Source organism: Mirounga angustirostris, unplaced genomic scaffold (genome assembly GCF_029215605.1).
Source record: "Mirounga angustirostris isolate CCGP_5_RB_7025 unplaced genomic scaffold, mMirAng1.0.hap1 SCAF_8, whole genome shotgun sequence".
Lineage (NCBI taxonomy): Eukaryota > Metazoa > Chordata > Mammalia > Carnivora > Phocidae > Mirounga > Mirounga angustirostris.
The window spans coordinates 73,813,543-73,832,578 of NW_026991716.1; the positions used below are offsets into that span (position 1 = coordinate 73,813,543).

General features: G+C 36.9%; 1 long non-coding RNA gene across 1 annotated transcript in view; it reads left to right on the top strand.

Moving 5' to 3' along the window:
• The window catches only part of LOC135365578 (uncharacterized), a 90,844-nt gene that overhangs the window by 14,685 nt on the left and 57,123 nt on the right, over window positions 1-19,036 (top strand). Inside the window, exon 2 of the long non-coding RNA XR_010413688.1 lies at window positions 16,214-16,397. This is a non-coding gene — a long non-coding RNA (uncharacterized LOC135365578). The remainder of the gene's footprint in view (window positions 1-16,213; window positions 16,398-19,036) is intronic.

Genomic DNA, 19,036 nt, shown 5'->3' on the forward strand with positions numbered 1-19,036 from the left:
CTGCTCGTGTTCCCTCTCTCACTGTCTCTCTCTCTCTGTCAAATAAATAAATAAAATCTTTAAAAAAAAATCATGGTTAAAAATATCAACTATGCAAAAGTAAATAAACTAGAAGGTAAAAGTCCACTATAGTTAGAGTGGTGGTTCAGGATGGAGCAAGAAGCAGTGATAGCTGTATTTATTACTTACTCAGTGACCAAAAACAACAATGACACAGTGATTTTCCTACATTGAAACAGGCATAGTAAAAATTCTTGCTTCGGTCTCTGCAAGCTAGATCTTACACACTGTATTTTGTAGACCTTGTCCCAGGTCATATGAGTTTGTAAGCATCAGGATCAAATCTGTTTGATTCACAGGCTATGCCCTTTTCAACTATGCTTTTTGTGCCATGCAGAAGATCTGATATAAAGTGACTAAGGGAATAGCAGCTGAGTACAGGAAGCTTCTAGTGCAAGGTGCTGGGTGTTGACGGACCTTGGCTGATAGGCCTGGCTGCACCGGCTGGGGCATGAGTCGGGTTGAGGCTACATTCAGGTCCTGCAAACAGAAGATGTTCTCTGCCCTCCCCTGGGGTGTTGGTTGGCTGATCCTGGTGTTTGTGGGGGGTACTTGCTTCCTTGGCTGAGGCATCATGATTCTGTCACCTTGTGGAAGTGTTGGCCGATGTCATATCACATTGTTATCTATGAGGAAGGATGGAGCGGAAGCAACCACACTTGTCAGAGCTGTTTGTAGTTTTGTAATGCTCAGGCAAAAATGCGCCATTGTCTTAGAAGAAAAACCACAGCAACAGCAAACTGAAATGATGTTGTGGTCTGTTAGTCTGTCTGTCCTCCTTCGGGAAAATATTTATGGACCTTTCACTCTGTCTCCACCAAAAGATTACACTTATCAGAGCCTGCTGGGGTTGTACATATTGTGAGATGTGATGTGCATAATTGCTCCCCTTACTCAAAGATTCCTTTGGTTGTTGTTCAATAAATAAGCAAGACTCACTAAAGACTGTAGTCAGTTGATCTGGTTACAGTGAAAATCTTTTCTCTCTCAGCTGGAGAAGCTTAGGGACTTATGCTTTGTATTTTGAGATTATAGGAGCAAACAGGTTTAGCTATTTCTGCTGCCAGAGGTGGAATATATTTGGCAGTAAAATACCATGAAATGATTATAGGAATTTCAGGGACTAGAATTATAAAATATTAGAATTGGAAAGGGAGTTGGAGAGTAACTATTTCTTTCAGGATTCATTTATTCATTCATTCATTCATTTATTCAACAAATATTTATTGACTGCCTACTGTGTACCAAGTATTGTTCTGGGTCCCGGGCTGCATAAAGCAGACAAAAATCTCTTTCAACCCTACTTCCATTTTCCAGATGAAGAGGCTGAGTTTCAGAAAGGTCACATGCTTAAAAGCACATAGTTAATAGGGGGAGAATTGTATTTGAAGCCTAATTCTCCCACTTTCAGCTTTGAGCTATTTCCATGATATCACCTTACCCTAATTCTAGTATATATAAATTAAGTCACTGTCCACATTGAATAAAATGTTGTGTTTAAGCAGGTTTTTTGTTCATTAAAACAACAGAGCTCTGATTGTGTGTGTGTGCATGTGTGTGTGTGTGTGTGTGAAGATTCTTTTCTCCCTTTCTCTTCTCTTTACCAAAAATACTTTTTGAGTGCCTAACATATACATAGTGCCTGGCATGTATCAAGCACTCCACAAATATATGTGTATATATTTTAAGTTTTATTTAAATTCCAGTTAGTTAACATACAGTGTAATATTACTTTCATGTGTAGAATTTAGTGATTCAACAGTTACATACAACACCCGCTGCTTATCACAAGTGTACACCTTAATCCCCGTCACCTAGTTAACCCATCCCCCCATCTGGTAACCATCAGTTTGTTCTCTGTAGTCTATAGGAGTCTGTTTCTTGGTTTTCCTCTCCTCACCACCCCCATGTTCATTTGTTTTGTTTCAACATCTGTTATTTCTTGTGTTGTTAATTTTAGCCATTCTTATAGGCATGAGGTGGTATCTCATCTTAGTTTTGATTTGTATTTCCCTGATGAAGAGTGATGTTGAGCACTTTTACATGTGTCTGTTAGGTATCTGTATGTCTTCTTTGGAAAAATGTCTATTCATGCCTTCTGCCCATTTTTTAACAGAATCTTTTGTTTTTTGGGTGTTGAGTTTTGTAAGTTCTTTATATATTTTGACAGTAACCCTTTGTTGGATATGTTATTTGCAAGTGCAATTCCTATCAAAATACCAATAGCATTTTATGCAATTCCTATCAAAATACCAATAGCATTTTACAAAGAGCTAGAATAAACAATCCCAAAATTTGTATGGAATCACAAAAGACCCGAATAGCCAAAGCAATCTTGAAAAAGAAAACCAAAGCTGGAGGCATCACAATTCCAGACTTCAAGTTATATTACAAAGTGGCAGTGATCAAAACAGTATGGTACTGGCACAAAAATGGACACTTAGATCCAATGGAACAGAATAGAAAACCCAGAAATGAACCCGCAATTATAGGGTCAATTAATCTTTGACAAAAGAATATCCAATGAGAAAAGGAAGTCCCTGCAACCAATGGTGTTGGGAAACTGGACAGCAACATGCAGAAGAATGAAACTGGACCACTTTCTCACATCATACACAAAAATAAATTCGAAATGGATGAAAGAGCTAAAAGTGAGATGCAAAACCATAAAAATCCTAGAAGAGAACACAGGTTGTAACTTCTTTGACATTGGCTATAGTAACTTCTTTCTGGATATGTCTCCTGAGGGAAGGGCAACAAAAGCAAAAATAAACTCTTGGACTACGTCAAAATAAAAAGCTTCTGCACAGTGAAGGAAACAATCCACAAATATATTTTTGAATAAATAAATGGGGATCCATCAATGAGCAAGAGAGACATATTTGCTGCCCTTGTGGTGGTAGCATTCTAGAGGCAGTGTGGGATATTAAACATGGTCACAAATTACTTACATCTCCTCCCATCAAGAGACAGAATCTATTTTTCCACACCTTGAATCTGGGTCAACCTTATGACTTACTCTGACCAATAGAATGAGACTTATGTGATGTTGGAGGACTTCTGCTCCTCCTCCATAGGAGCTTCTACTCTTGCCTGCTTAGAACACTTTTGCTATCCTGTGAAGAAGCTTGTTTTAACTTTCTTGAGGATGAAAAATCACACAGAGAGAGAGTTTCAGCTCTTTCTTTCAGCTACCCTAGCCAAGCCTAGTCTCTTAAGTTACCCAACAGCTGAAGGGAGCAGCATGAAGAACCCTCAGCCAAACCTCAGAATCATGAGAAATCATAATCATTATTGTTTTAAGCCACTACTTTCACAGCAATAGATAATTGGCATAGGAGATAGTCATTAATTGAATAATCATGTAACTTGTAATTACAGATCATAATAAATGCTATAGAGGAAAGGAAAATGGTACTATGGAAGTGTAACAGAGGAATGGAGAGTCAGGGAAGGTTTCAGGAAGTGTAAAACTCATGTTAAGATTTGTAAGCTGAGTTAGAAGAGTGAGGGAAGAGTGTTTCAGAAACAGAGAGGAGCACATGCAAAGGCGCTGGGGGATGGAAAAGTGTTGTGTATTCAAAGATCTGAGAGAAGGCCAGGGCAGCTAGGCAATTGAGGGTAAAGGAGAGATAGGCAGGAGTTTTGCTCCATGGGACCTTGTAAGCTATGTTAATACTTTTGGTTTGAGCAACAAGAAAGGTTTTAAGATGAAGTAGGGGTGGGATGGGGGTGGTGTTGACAGGATTGGATTTACATATTAAAAAATCAGTGCGACTGTGAATGGAGAATTGTGAGCAATCAAGACCAGATAGAAGAAGACTGTAATTATAACTACTGGTTAATACAGTAGTTGAGGTGGGAGGCTGTCCCTGGATGAGTCGGTAGAGATGGAAAGAAGTAGACAAGCAAAGATCTATTAGATTAGATGTGGAAGACAGCAGGGAAGTCTCAAGGATGATTCCTAGGTTTCTGGCTTGGTTACTGAGTGTATGGTAGTGCCATTCAAGAGAAAATACAGGAAGAGGACTGGGTTTTATATTGTGTGGGAGGCAGCAGGGAGGCAGGCAGCAGGGAGTAGGAGTGACCATGAGTGAAATCATTTTGAAATGTTTAATTTGAAGAGACTTAGTTCTTTTATATCCACATGGAGAAGTCAAGGGAATATTCAAGTCTGGAACTCAGAGGAGAGATTGGGCAAGAGATATATATTTGAGGGCCAATTGATTGTAGATAGAAATTGAAGTTGTGAGTGTAGATGAGGTTGCCCCCGTACCGAGGTCAGAGTGAGAAGTGGAGAGAGCCTGAGCTCGAGCCATAGGGAGCTCCAACATTTAAATTAAATCTAAATTAACAGCTGGGCCTGGAGGAACATGCTGATGATTTTCGGTTTGCCTGTTCTATCTATTCCCAGCCTTTCTCTGCCCTGCTTGTGCTGGGAGAGGGGTGTTTATCTCTTCCGACTGTGCCACCTGGCTTTCTTGCCTCTGGCTTCGGTTAGGCCAGTAATAGGAAGCATTGGCCGGATTTGAGGGTAGGAAATGAAGGAGGTCAGGGGATTTATTTCCCACCCCCCCTTAGTTCCCTCACTGCCTGGATATGGTTCTGGTGAGGCTGTGCTTCTTTATTGTAACTCCTCTCAGGTATCCTATCTTCCAGGGATTCAAGCGGTCTCTAGGACTGGGTAAGAGCTATTCCTCTTCTTGCCCCTTTAAACATAGAGGTAGTGACTTCCTGTTGAATCGTCCCTGGGTGCTCTGCTTTAACCCTGCTGCGCCTGGAAAGAGTCTCCTGTTAACTCTAGTGTATCATGTGTTTTCTGCCAGGACCCTGGCTATGAAATGCACGGAAGTGCAAAGGAGACAGAGGGAGGGGGCACGTGAGGGTCTCTGGTATGATGGAAACCAAAGGAACAAAAAGACTTTAAGAAGCAAGGGAGAGATGATCGTATCAAATGATACTGAGAATTAAAGTAAGATGAAGACCAAAAAGAATGCCTGCGGTCTTTGGTGACTTAGAGTTTGTTAGTGACCTTTGCAATTTGCAAGAGCTGCTTTGGTGACGTGATGGTGGTGCATGCCTTAGAGTAGAACTCTCCAAACCATTGCCACATACCCCACAAGGCGTGGAGTGTGTTCAAGCATTGAAGATGTTAACTCTTTAGATAGCTCTCTGCAAACATAGGAGCCACTTCTTTTAATTTTTTCTCTGGCATTCTTACTGACTTTGAAAAATCAGATCTCTTTTCATTTCCGTATTTGCCAGGTGTGGTGGTGCTCACCACCTGGAATAGCATACAGGCTGGGTGGGTGGGAAGTGAGAGGAGGGAAGGATACTGTCTTTCTCCCTCTGTCTTTTCCTCTTCTCTTGAAGGGCTCTCCGATCCCTTGTTATCTTGTGGGAACTCTCCCCAGTGTTGCAGCCTCTGGGTTTTGTTCGATGGCACCTTCACTCTCCCCTCAGGTACTGTGCCTCTTAGCTTAGGCTACGTGGTGGACAGGATAAAGGGCAACATGATAGCTTGAACATTTCATCCAGTTTTTACTTCCTTTCCTTTTTTTTAAGATTTTATTTATTTATTTATTTGAGAGAGAGACAGAGAGAGTGGGATGGGGGTGGTGAGGAGCAGAAGGAGAGGGACAAGCAGACCCCGCACTGAGTATGGAGCCAGGTGCAGGGCTCCATCCCAGGACTCTGAGATCATGACCTGAGCCGAAACCAAGAGTCTGATGCTTAAGCGACTCAGCCACCCAGGTGCCCCCAATTATTATTTTTAAAACATTATGTCCATCCCCTCGATTTTCATCAAATGTCTAATGATTATTGATTATCCATTTATATTTATAAATAAAGGATTAAACATACGATTAAAGGTTGCTGGTGTGGATTTTCCCAAGTAATTCTTTTTGCTGAGTCCTCTCCCCTGAATTAAAAGACTGATTTGTCAGCTCTGGGTCAAGTGGGCAGAATGTATCAATAAGTGAAGTTTCCTTTTATGGTATATAAGAGTAGAGTAGCTAATCCCTCAGGGACTCCCACCGTTGCCAAGCAAGCAAACAAATGCTTTACTCCATCGCTAAGTGCTTTTATACATTTCACTTTTGTTGGAGTTACCTTTATTTTTCTTTTTTGTACTGATATGTAGAGTTCCTCCCAGCGGGGGGGCGGGGGGGGCAGAAGGGGAGGGGGTGGGGAACAAACTCTACCCTTCAGTCATCACCCTGTTTTTTTGGAAAGCAGTTTTCACTGCTTAATCTTGGAGGCAAATACCACACCCAGCCACTTATCCAATAGGCAATGTTTAATAACGATTCCCTATCACCCTCTCCTGTGTCCATTGATGCCACATTTGGTCAGAATGGCTCTCATTGGGATGCCTGGGTGGCTCAGTCGGTTAAGCATCTGCCTTCGGCTCAGGTCATGATCCCAGGGTCCTGTGATCGAGTCCCATGTTGGGCTCCCTGCTCAGTGGAGAGCCTGCTTCTCCCTCTCCCTCTGCTTGTGCTCTCTCTCTCAAATAAATAAATAAAATCTTAAAAAAAAAAAAAGAATGGCTCTCATCTCTGTGGTGGTACTCTTAAGCATTTGTTATTGTTGGAGTTTTGCCTGCTCTGTTTTGTTTTTTTTTTAAAGACTTTATTTATTAGAGAGAGAGAGAGAGAGCTCAAGCAGGGGAAGCGGCAGAGGGAGAGGGAGAAGCAGGCTCCCCGATGAGCAGGGAGTCCGCCGCAGGTCTCCATCTCAGGACCCCAGGATCATGACCTGTGTGGAAGGCAGATGCCCAACCGATTGAGTCACCCAGGTGCCCCCCCGCTCTGGTTTTAATGCAGTCTTACCTTCTCTTTCTATTCCATGAATTCTTTAACATTTTTTGATTAGCTAAGGCAGTTTCCTGTTTTCCAGGGCTTTTATATTTTCTGCATTTCCAGGGAATTTGGGGAGGCAAGAAGACAAATGTGTGTGTTCTGCCCACCCTGTTGAACTTGCCCTTACTTCTTTATGCAAATGAAAGATGGAACTGCAGTAGTTTTCAGACAATTCCCTCAAACTTCTTTCGGTCAGAGCTACTAGTCCTGGACAAATGGATTGATTTAAGTATAATTTCTTCCTTTTACTCTTGCAGTTATAAATGCAGAGTGAGAAATCAAAAGGACAAACAGCAGGAAGGAGTCTGGCCAGTTATCAACAGAATGTAGTTAATGGCCTATGGCACAGACTGCTAGTTATCCAACTGCATTCATTTACTCCTTCTTTGACAATGCAATACCCACATTTTAGCTGGGCACACAGCCCCAGTTGACAATGTGGCTAGATTGTGGGCACAAAGGTATGAACAGATAGCTTCCGGGGTATGTCCCTTGAAAGAAATTCAGCTGCACTTCACTGGTCTCTTTCTCTTTTCCTGTTGGCCGGAGAAGCCCTAACTGGGGCAGCCCCCTTGAATGCAGAATTAAAAGCAGCATATTGAGGATTGCAAGTCACCTCAAGGATTTAGGACCACCCACTCATGAATTATGTGAGAGAAGTAAGTTTGCATCTTATTTAAACTATTGTGTTTTGGAGTTTAACTTGTTTAATCATTAATATATAGACTTTCATATATAGGTTAATTTCACAGACCAGCTGGTATAATGGGAAAAGCAAAAGGTTTGAAATTAAAGGATCTGGGCTAAAGTCATGATTCTGCCACTCACTAACTATATAAACTTGGGCAAATCACCTAACTTTTTGAGTCCAGTTTTCTTTTTGGCAAGATGAATATTGTAATTCCACCACCTACTGTTTTCTACATATACTTATTATACATCTATTGTGCTATACACTGCAGATATAAAGGTAGGACTCAATCTTTACTCTCAAAGGGCTCATACACTAAAGGATTTATCACATCTGGCATACACTAAGTGCTCAATAAAAATTTAGTAACTCATAAAATGTAAGTTTACTTATATAACCGTATGGTATAGCTTTGGTGTTTCATGACCTTGATGTCTTCCCAACTCTTTGACATGTTTCAATGTCAAAAATGGTGATAGAGAAGCTATGCTATGAAAAAGAAAAATTAGGATTAAGTTCTTAGACTTTGGACTTCTGGTAGCTCTATGTCTTTGGTATATAGACTTGATCCTAGAAATGAACCAAACATATCTTTAGTGGTACACTATTATTGAGTCAAAAAAATTATTTATTCATTGTGAATCCTTAGTAAGGCTTTGTATAAGTTGCCTCAGAATTCTGTACACAGTAGTACAACAATTGGAAACAGAAAGGACAGACCCTATAGCAGTAGACACTATAATGGCTGATGGTGGAGTCAGAAGAAATATAGAAGCCAGTCAACCGAAGGAAGATGGTTCTATATTCCCTGGTAGCTTCTCGAGGCACCTCCATACCACGAACTGTACAGAGCAATAACTGATGTTCATAGGATGAGTGTCATCAAGAAAGCATGAAACAGAGAGCAGCATCTTCTGTTTAGTAAGGCAGGGCATCCCTGAAGGCTTTCTGACAAGAATGATTCCAATATCATCCTGCCTAAAGGCGCAGGCTTCAGTTGGCTAGATGTTCTGCTTTGGTGCCGTTCCACTTTTCCCAAAGGTTTTGGATCAGTGAGGCATCACTGTTTTATATATTGAGATGGAATCAGGTAATGGGATTATCTTGAGAAAAATCACCACTTTCTGACTTCTCTTTCCTCAAAAAGGCATTCTGATATTTGAGTTTCTCTCCTTTTATTATTCCGAAATTGTAACCAGTCAGCATCAAGGCCTTGAGAAAACATTCAGAAGCTGATGAACCTTGGGTCCCTTTGCTATATAGTTTTGAGAACTCTTTCCTAGCAATATTTAGATTTACCAAGAAGAGGCTTTCAGACATCTTGCCCTTTGAATATGGGGATGTTGAGCTCAACTTCATACTGACACTATGCCATTTCTTTTGCTTTTCTTTTGGGGGCTTTCATTAATTCTTGGTACCTCTGGGAGCCAAAATATACCCCCAAGCCCCACATTTTACACTTGGAAAAATTGGATAATTATTTCCAGAGTTCTGGCAATTCACATTCATGAGCAAAAGCAGATAGCCTGGGGGAATGATATAGGTTGAAAAGGAATAGAAGATTTAAAATTTAATTACGGGTTGTAAAGATATTCAAGAGGAGACATGTAATTGAGAGGCAGACAGACACATTGGTTCAGAGAATATACAACTGAATTTTAGCCTCAAATCAAGCACAAAATAAAGACAATCAAATTCAAAGGACAGGCTGCATCTTCATGCAAGTTCAAGGTGCTCATGTGAAAAAAGGGAAATGAGGAAAAAAAAAAGATTTAAAACTCCCAGTGGCAATTTCTTCCTAATAGCTTTAAGCCTTAAGAAGAACAGAGTCTAGCCATTCTGATTTATGATTTTATACTTTTACAAATTGAAAACCTTTCATTTGAAATTTAGACTGATATGACTTAATTATATAATGATGTAATATTTCTTAAGTTAGTTAGTAGGGATGTCTAGTATTTCCATACATGCACACTCATGCTTCTCTCTGGGTTGTTTATCCATAAATATCGCCTCTTCTGTTACTCTGATTATGCTTATGTTTCTTTCACCAGTATTATTTTATCTACCTGTCTCTTGAATGGAAGTATTCTACCAAGTTTGACTCGAAATCATCTGCTCTTCCCCCCCCCCACGTTATGCAGTGAAATCCTCATTCACTAAAGCTTGCTGTAACTCTTTCCTCTATGTGGACAACAAATACACATGTACACTGACACCCCAAAACCCCTGCCCTGACCTCTTAGTCAAGCTCCTCTGAGTTCTTAATCCCCTAGTGAACCTGGCCTCCTATAGATGGAAGGGGAAGGATTGAAGTGTTGTTGTGGTCCCACAACCAACTTCTCTAGCTTCTGCCTGAATTCCTCCAGTGACAGAGGAGTCTAATAGATACAAGTTAGAATTTTAGCTCATCACTTACAAACTATCACTTAGAATAAGTTACATACCTTTTCCCAGCCTTAGTCTCCTCCTTCCTCATGGGGAACAAGGATAGGAACAGTACCTACCATATAGGTTCCTGGCAAGCAACTGGCGTACCACAAGTCCTCCATACACATCAGCTGTTCCTATCTTGCCTTTCTTTTGGCAGTTCTTATTGTTTATCTTCATTTAATTTTTTGTGCCTTACTCTTAACTCTTTCCTACATTCTAAATTTTTTAAAGGCAGAAATGGTGTATTATACATCTTTTTTACCCCACAAACCAGGATTTATCAGAAACAATTCCACAGATAAGTACTGAACTGGGACAAAATTTATTCTAGTCTTCAGCCAAATAAGAAAAAATAAAAAAAATAATTCTCCTTAAAACTGATGATACAGAATTTAAAAAAAACTGTAATAATGTTGAGACAAATTTTTCTATTTTTTGGTCAAAATCTCTTATTTTAAACATGAAATCATGTTGAGATTAGTTATTGCTTCCAAATTTTTGTCTTTACTTAGATAAATAAAGAGGTGGTAATCTCTTGTCATTCTCCATCATTTAAAGAAAAGATCACTAGGTTTATAAAATTCTAAATGGTCTAGGGTGGTGCCTCACAGGTAGTTGGCTCTCAGTTGATGTCAGTTTATATCTAGCTTTCTTGATGCTTATTTGGTAGTCGTGTTCCTTCTCCTTTTGCCTCCACTAGAGGTCAGGGATGAGAAATAAAGGAAATGAAGCAAAAAGAGACTAAAATATTCAATACTTCCACCTAAAGACTTGGTTGGGAAATTGGAAGGTGAGAAAAGAAAAGAAACAAAAACAAAAACAAAACTACCAGTGGTTAAAAAACATATTTTGGAGTTACCTGTGTATTTCAGTTTCATAATAATTATTATTCCTTGCTAGCAAAATTGCTTGATTTGTAGCTAGCAACATATTAAAAAAGCAGGTGATAAAAATCTTTCAGTGACCACCTCTCCGTGGTAAGATAATAAGATGTATTTAAGGGAAATGCCAATATATTAAAAAATGATTTTAACAACTTGATTAGTCTAAAAGCACATTCATCATTATTATGCAAGATTTAAAATAAATAGCTTACAGAAGTTAGATATTAGAGGGATTTAATCCCTTTGAGAAATATGATGTGAAGTTTCTGAGGTCTGTGATTATCATTTTCAAATTAAAAAAAAAACTTGATCTAGTCATGAGACACTAAAGACTAATTAGGGCATTGTCCTTTTTGACTCTGTTAGAACAAAATGTTGCTTATGATGAGGTTTGTTTTCACTGATGATAAATGGAGTAAGAAAAAACTTAAGTGTCTTTTTCACATTCTTCTTTATCCATCAAATACTTTTCCATTAAAATAAAAAGAATTTTTATTTATAAATTTCTTAAAAGTTGAGAATGTGCATTTTTTTTCTTAAGGATTTATTTACTAAAAGTTACCAAATGGTCCCAGCTAATTTATAGAAGGTTAATATCACAGGATAAGTGCCAATCATTTTTCCCAGGCACTATTCATTTCCATAGATCCAAAGTCAAAAAGTGATTGTATGAAAACTAATTTGGGTAAAGTGTTGACTTTTCAAAGGTTGACAGTCCCTCCCAATCAAGACATATTCTTGAGTGCCTTGTATAGAGCAAACATTGTTAAGCTACTTAGGCTTCAGTGGTGGTCAATATTAGTAAAGAAAAAGACAAAAAACTCAAGCAGAAATTTTGAGTTGCATAAAACTTGTCTTTTGTGGAGACAGACATTTCTTACCTTGGAATGATGACTGTACTTGCTGTGGTAGTAACTACAATATTTGAAAATCTGACCCCAAATCAAGTTCTCCATCAAAAATATGAGGCACATATGTGTTCTTTTACACACTCCTTCTCTTTCTTCATCCCTTCCTTTTTCTCTTCTGCCCTCCCTCCCTCCCTTCTTTACTTCTTTTTATTCTTGCAATCAGAATGTACAAAACCTCTTCTTCCAGAATGATACTCTTATTTTTATTTGTTGTTTGCAAAGGGACTGAACATAAACCTTGAAGATATAGTTCATGTCAGTAGAAATACTAACAGTTATAGTTTTCCTTAAACCAACCCCAATGATCCATACTTTCGATATGTGAATGAAAGTAAAAATCTATCCTCAACTCAGTGGGAAAATCCCAGGCCCACATCTTTGTAGTGTACAGATTGTACTGAAGACAGGAGTAGCCAATACTCACCACCATGTATACAAGTTTCAGACTTCAGAGCAGTTACTTTCTTCTTCAATACAACTTGAAAAAAAGTAGAAAGAAAGGGAAAGGATTCAGGAAAGATATGATTTTGAGTTATTGTGTCAGGCTAAAAAAATAATCAGGTATTCTTCAAAGCAAATAAAGACATAATGGGTTCAGCCAGATATGGATTTTGATAAATAACTTAATAATTAAAACTATATCTGATATCTCATGTTCACATTCTGTAAAAAACTGAATTTTTCCTGTCTTTTGGGTAATGAGTTACCATCAAGTATTGGTTATTTATATCACAAAACATGGAAATTCACTCTTTCTTGACATATTTGTTTTTCTCTTTTCTCCTTGAGCACTATCGCTGATTCATCATGCTAGGGTTTTATTGTTTGTGTTATAAAAGCTATGTCAAGCTCTGACTGAAGAGCTAATTTTTGTCTTGAGTTAATGCTATTTCTTTTTTTTTTTTTTCTGTACTGACCTGGAAACAGATTTTTAAAATTTATAATCAAAAGTAAACTATACCTTGTGTTCAAACAACATGTTAACTTTTATTTATAATATTTTATGACCATGTTTTATGTATGTTAATAATATTGATATTATTCACTGCTAAAAAATATTTTTTTAGAGATAATGTAAAATAATTAAAAGTGGAGTCTGCAAACATGAGGAAATCTGCCCAATTAGCATCATTTTTGTTTGGACTCTTAAACCTGTTGTTCACTGAAAGTCAGAATGATAGATAGCCACAGCCATGGGCAAAACCAGATGCTGTATAGTAGATATGAAGACTGTTACATAATTTTCTTAAAACTGATGAAATTTATTTCACATTTTGCATTATAATTTTGGAAATTATAAGAAGTCTAAACAAATATGTTTCTCATTAGGGATTGATTCCTGGTAAAAGATTAACAACCTATCCTTTAGGTGAAAAATAAGAAAATATAATCAATTACATTGTTTGTTCTACCAATTTCGTTTTTCTCTTTTACTTCCATTCAGATACAATTTTGAAAGTGATAAATCAATTCTTACTCTCTTATTTTTATGATTTCCTCTTAAGTGATGAAGCATAGTCTTCTCAAAATTCAGAATAGTTAGTACGATTTTCTTCCCAGAGAATGGGGAATAAAGTGGAAGTAGTTTTGAATGTTATTTGCTGGTTGTTACTCAGTTTATGGTCTTCTTTCAGAAAATGCTGGAAAAGTGAATCAGTGGTAAACCTCTAAAGGCTACTAGCCTTTTCTTAGCCCTTGAAACTATCCCCTTTATCAGTACCTCTGAATGCAAAGTGGAATTCATTAACAAAGTTGTCTGTATACAACAGTCTTCATGTCGTATTAAAACCCTTTCTTGGGCTTTTGTCATGCATTGATAATTTTGAAAACAACCACAAAATTAGATTTACACTTTTAGAACTAGAAAACTCCTTTGTCTATTTTTAGGTTAAGGAAACAGAGGAAGATTATGACGACACTGATTTTCAAAAACTTAAGTTGGCTCCACTGAAATTAATTGTAATCCAAAAGACCATCAGATATTCAGGCTGCCTTTCATTCCTCTGAGATGAAACACTGAGAGCTCCCAGCACTGCCAGAGTCAGACTTGCTTCGGTGATAAATCAGCTGTAGAAATGACATGTCAAAGCTAGAGGGGCGGTGGTAGTTTTTGAGTCCCAGACTCAGTACATTTAATGAAAGATCAACGGCCAACCCCACTTGGTTTTTCAAAATCAGGTATTGGGTATTTGCAGTTGAATGATTTTGGAACTGCTTGGTTTCTTCTCTTCTTACTTCACTGTTAATTCTACTTATACCCAAATAAGCATAGACTGATATGACTTAATTATATAAGTTTTCTCATCCAATGAAAGTCTTGCCAATAGATAGTGGTTCTGAAAATGTGGACTTTGCATCACTTACTTCAATTTAAAAGGCACATACTGAAGGGAGCACTGGGTATTACACGCAAACAATGAATCATGGAACACTACATCAAAAACTAATGCTGTAATGTATGGTGATTAACAGAACATAATAAAATAAAAAATATATAATAAAATAAAATAAATAAAAGGGATACATAAAAAAATGCTAACAAAATGATTAAGATCAACCCATGCATTTGCCTCAGTGTTGGTAATTTAGAGTAACTGGTCTTGAATTACCTAAGAGTGCACTTACCACAAGTGTGGACTCAATAGTGCGTATGCCAGCACCCTTCACACATGACAACACAATAGGTTGTGATCAGTTTTTATGCCATTAAAAGTAAGAGAGGATTTCCACAGAAAATCTGGAAAATATTGAAGGGGGTAAGAGGAAATTAAAAGCTACTAAAAATACAGAGTAATGTCTGTTAACCTTTAAAAAATAGTTTTTCAGTCTTTTTTTTTTTCGGGGTGTGTGTGTATCTGAAGAGTTTGAAAAAACAGTTATTTTTATTACAAAGTTTTTATTCTCTTTTACTTACTATTATGTCTTGAAAATTTCTGTCTTAAATATGCTTCAAAATTATGATTTTAATGACTGTATTATATTCTATTTTATGGAGGTCCATAATTTATTTAGCTATTCTCATATTTTCAGATGTTTAGTTTATTTCTGATTTTTTTTTTGCCTTTTTATGATTATTTTCCATGTTTAAAATATCTTCTTTGATTATTTGCATAAGGTTTCAAGAAGGGGATAATTGGTGGAAAGAGTATGGGACTTTTTAAAGACTTTGATTTATGAGTCCAGTCTATCCTTCAAAAAGTTGCACCTATTTATACTCATGCTAACGGATTTAGACATTGCCACAGTGTTTTATCCAGTCATATACATGTCATATTTTTAATTTGGAAAATATCGTTTCTCTGTTTTAATATCCATTCCTTTGCATATCTTAGAATGTATTTATTAGCGATTTGTGTTCCTTTTGGGTGTGTGACTTGTCTGCTCATGTCTTTTGCTCATTTTGTATTAAGATTTTTCTAATTCATTTTTGCGGGTTCTTTATGTATTGAAGATGTTAATCTTTTTGTGTTAAATTTGTTCCTCATATGCCACTTGATTTTTAATTCAATTTGTGATATTCTCCTTTGCTTGTATGTTGAAAAAATAATTTTCCATCTAGACATTAGTTAAATATCCAACTGTAATTCATTCTAACTTTCTTTGATTTAATTTCTTTTGCATTTAACTCAACTTGAACCAGAAATTATTTTGGTGTAAGGTGTAAAATCCTAATTTATTCCCCTCACTCCCACCAAAAATAACCAATATCCTCAACAGCATTTATTAATTTTTTTCACTAGTTTGGGAGGCTTTATCATATATATATGTATTTTTTTTTCTTCCAAAAAATATAGTCTGTTCCAGAGCAACTTACTCTGTTTCATTATCTATTGATTCTTGTACTGCAACATGTTATAATGACTTTTAAAGTACATTGTAACATATGATAAGGCAGGTTTTGTTGCCCCATTACTTTCCTCCCTAATTTTTAGTTAATCACACTTATTTGTCTTTCAGATAGACTTGAGAATTATTTTCCATGTTTAAAAAAGTGCCAATGGGACAGTGATTGAGATTGTTTTAATCTTTACAGAATATTAATTTAATAAGACTTGATATCTCACTATTCTAGAACATGATCTGTATTTCTACTTACTTAAATTTTCCTTCATGGCTGTCAACTTGTATGTCTACATATTTTAAAATTAATATTGTGAATTAATTTTTTTCAGTACAAGTTGCTCATACAATATAAGGAAAAGCTTTTGCTTTTTTTAAATTGATCTAATCTGTAGATATTTTACATAAACTCAATATTTTAAATTGGTTTTTAGTCAGTTTCTTAAACCACTGCATAGAATAGACACGTGGCTGTGCAGCATGTGTTTTTTGTTTTTTTTTTAAAGATTTTATTTATTTATTTGACAGGGAAATAGAGAGAGAGCACAAATAGGCAGAGCAGCAGGCAGAGGGAGAGGGAGAAGCAGGCTCCCCACTGAGCAGGGAGCCGGACGTGGCGCTCGATCCCAGGACCCCAGGATCATGACCTGAGCCGAAGGTAGCCGCTTAACTGACTGAGCCACCCAGGCGCCCCACAGCATGTGTTTTTTAGGTAAATATTGACATTGCCTTTAAATTTAAGTATAAATGTCATTATATCTCTTATTTCTTTTTCACTTCATGTCATTGAACAGAACTTCCAGGAAAATGTTGATGAATAATGACATTCCTGAATCTAATGGTAATACCTGCTCTATTTTACCATCAACTACGATGTCAGCATGTTGGTTTAAGATAGAATTTTTTTATTACTTCAAGAAAATATTTAATTCATGTTTTTTGGAGCCTTTGATTTTATTAGGAATTGGCATTGGAAATTTTACATAACATCTTTTTGGAAAAATGAAGTTGGATTATAATTAGTAAACCTAACATAAAAACCATCTGTCAAAAGAGAAACGTCTACAGGGTCCCACTGAAGTATCACAGAGCAGGACAAAGAAGAGTGGAATTATAGCTAATAGGCAGAAAGTTGTAACTGTTTCAGTCCACCAAGTTCACTCCTTAGCATCATGTGCATATCTCTACACATATTTGAACTTCCACACAACACACTCTACATTTCCACCTTACACGATGCAGCCATCCATCATATAAGAGAAGATGTTTTCCCCCCTTTTCAGAATGAAGAGTCACATCATCCCAACAGGAACTGTGCTAATCAATGGCTATACCAATTACTTCATAATTTCAGTCCCAGTCTCACCAAATATTTTGTTACCTAAAGACTAAATTATAAAATTTTTTCCCAATAAACTTGTATAAATAATAAGAGGAAGGAGATAGAAGAAGAAAGTAGTTATTACATATAAATAAATAGATATATATAACAAAAATAAAATATGCAAAATATTATATATGTTGAAGTATTTAGGAGTGAGATAAATTGATGTTTGTGACTATTTTTTAAATGATTCAACTAAAAATATATATTTGAAGCAAAATGGAAAAGTATTATCAATTGCTGAATGTAGGTAGTAGCTATATGATTTTTAAATTATATTTCTCTGTTTTTTATGTATGTTTGAGACTTTCATCACAAACTTTAAAATTTGTAGTTATAGTAAAAATTGTTATTATTATTATTTTTTAGAGAAAGAGCATGTGTGCGGGGGGTGGGGGTGGTAGGGGCAGAAGGAGAAGGAGAGAGAGAATCCCAAGCAGGCTCCATGCCCAGTGTGGCCCTTGATGCAGGGCTCGATCTCATGAACCTGAGATCATGACCTGAGCTGAAATCAAGAGTCAGATGCTTAACTGATTGAGCCACCCAGGTGCCCTTAAATTGTTATTATTCATTGATATATTTTTCCTTTTTTCTAATATCTTGATGCATGCTTTCTGTTTTTCATGTTCTTTTGTTTCCTTTATATGCTCTCTTTTGCATTGTGTAATATGTTTTATCTTTTGTCTTATCTGGTAGCTCATGAAATTTATATCCAATGTTATCTTTTTAGTATTTTAAAATACTTTATTTAGTATAAAATCATCAATTACCAAAATCAAGAATGTAGAGGTGCCACTTAGCTGAACCACTGCAGGGAATAGACATGTGGCTGGGCTGTGCCAGCAGTGGGGATGAGGGTAAGAGCCTGACTTCTCTAAGTACTGAAGTTCCTACTTAACCTCTCCTTTCATTGCATGCTCATTGCATTTAAATATATGTTAGTGCACTTACCATTGGTTAGAAATAACAATTTCAATAAGACCCCACTTATTTCCTTTATAGAATTCATGTCACCCTCCTAACCCTAAGTCCACTTTCTTCTTGAGGCTCCCTGAATATTTCACATCTAGTGTTAGAGTCTACTGTAGATTTCCTGCGGTAATGGCCATTATTACTGCTCCCAGTTTGTGAAAATATTAACCTATACCACACTTACCAATTTTGAGGTGTTCTTAATGATGAGGAAGTATTTATTTCCAGCCAGTGTTATTACTTATTAAACTTTTCCAATGTACTTGTGTATTTCAGTTTTTATATTCCTTTTCCTTGAAGAAATTGAGACAAATTCTCAATTTGTAGACCTATAAAATACTAATAGAGAACTCATAGTACTTGTCCTAATCAACTATGAACCAGAGGCCCAGGTACATTCACTTTCTCCTGGCTCATGGACAGTTATCAATTACCCTCCTCCTCAAGAGGCTGGGAAACACCATTTCTTGTTTTTTTTGTGTGTGTGTGTTTTAACTTTAGTTACCTAGGCTTGACTCCCAGTCCCAAGGGTTTCTTTCTTTCTTTCTTTCTTTCTTTCTTTCTTTCTTTCTTTCTTTCTTTCTTTCTTTCTTTCTTTCTTTCTTTCTTTCTTTCTTTCTTTCTTCTTCCTTTCTTCCTTCCTTCCTTCCTTCCTTCCTTCCTTCCTTCCTTTCTTTCTTTCTTCTTTCTTTCTTTCTTTCTTCCTTCCTTCCTTCCTTCCTTCCTTTCTTTTTCTTTCTTTCTCTCTCTTTCTTTCTTTCTCTCTCTCTCTTTCTTTCTTTCTTTCTTTCTTTCTTTCTTTCTTTCTTTCTTTCTTTCTTTCTTTCTTTCGAGAGAGGGAGAGAGGAGAGAGGAGGGGCAGAGGGAGAGGGAGAGAGAGAATCTTAAGCAGGCTCCACACCCAGTGCATAGCTTGATGCAGGGCTTGATCTTACAATCCTGAGATCATGACCTGAGCCAAAATCAAGAGTTAGATGCTTAACTGACTGAGCCAC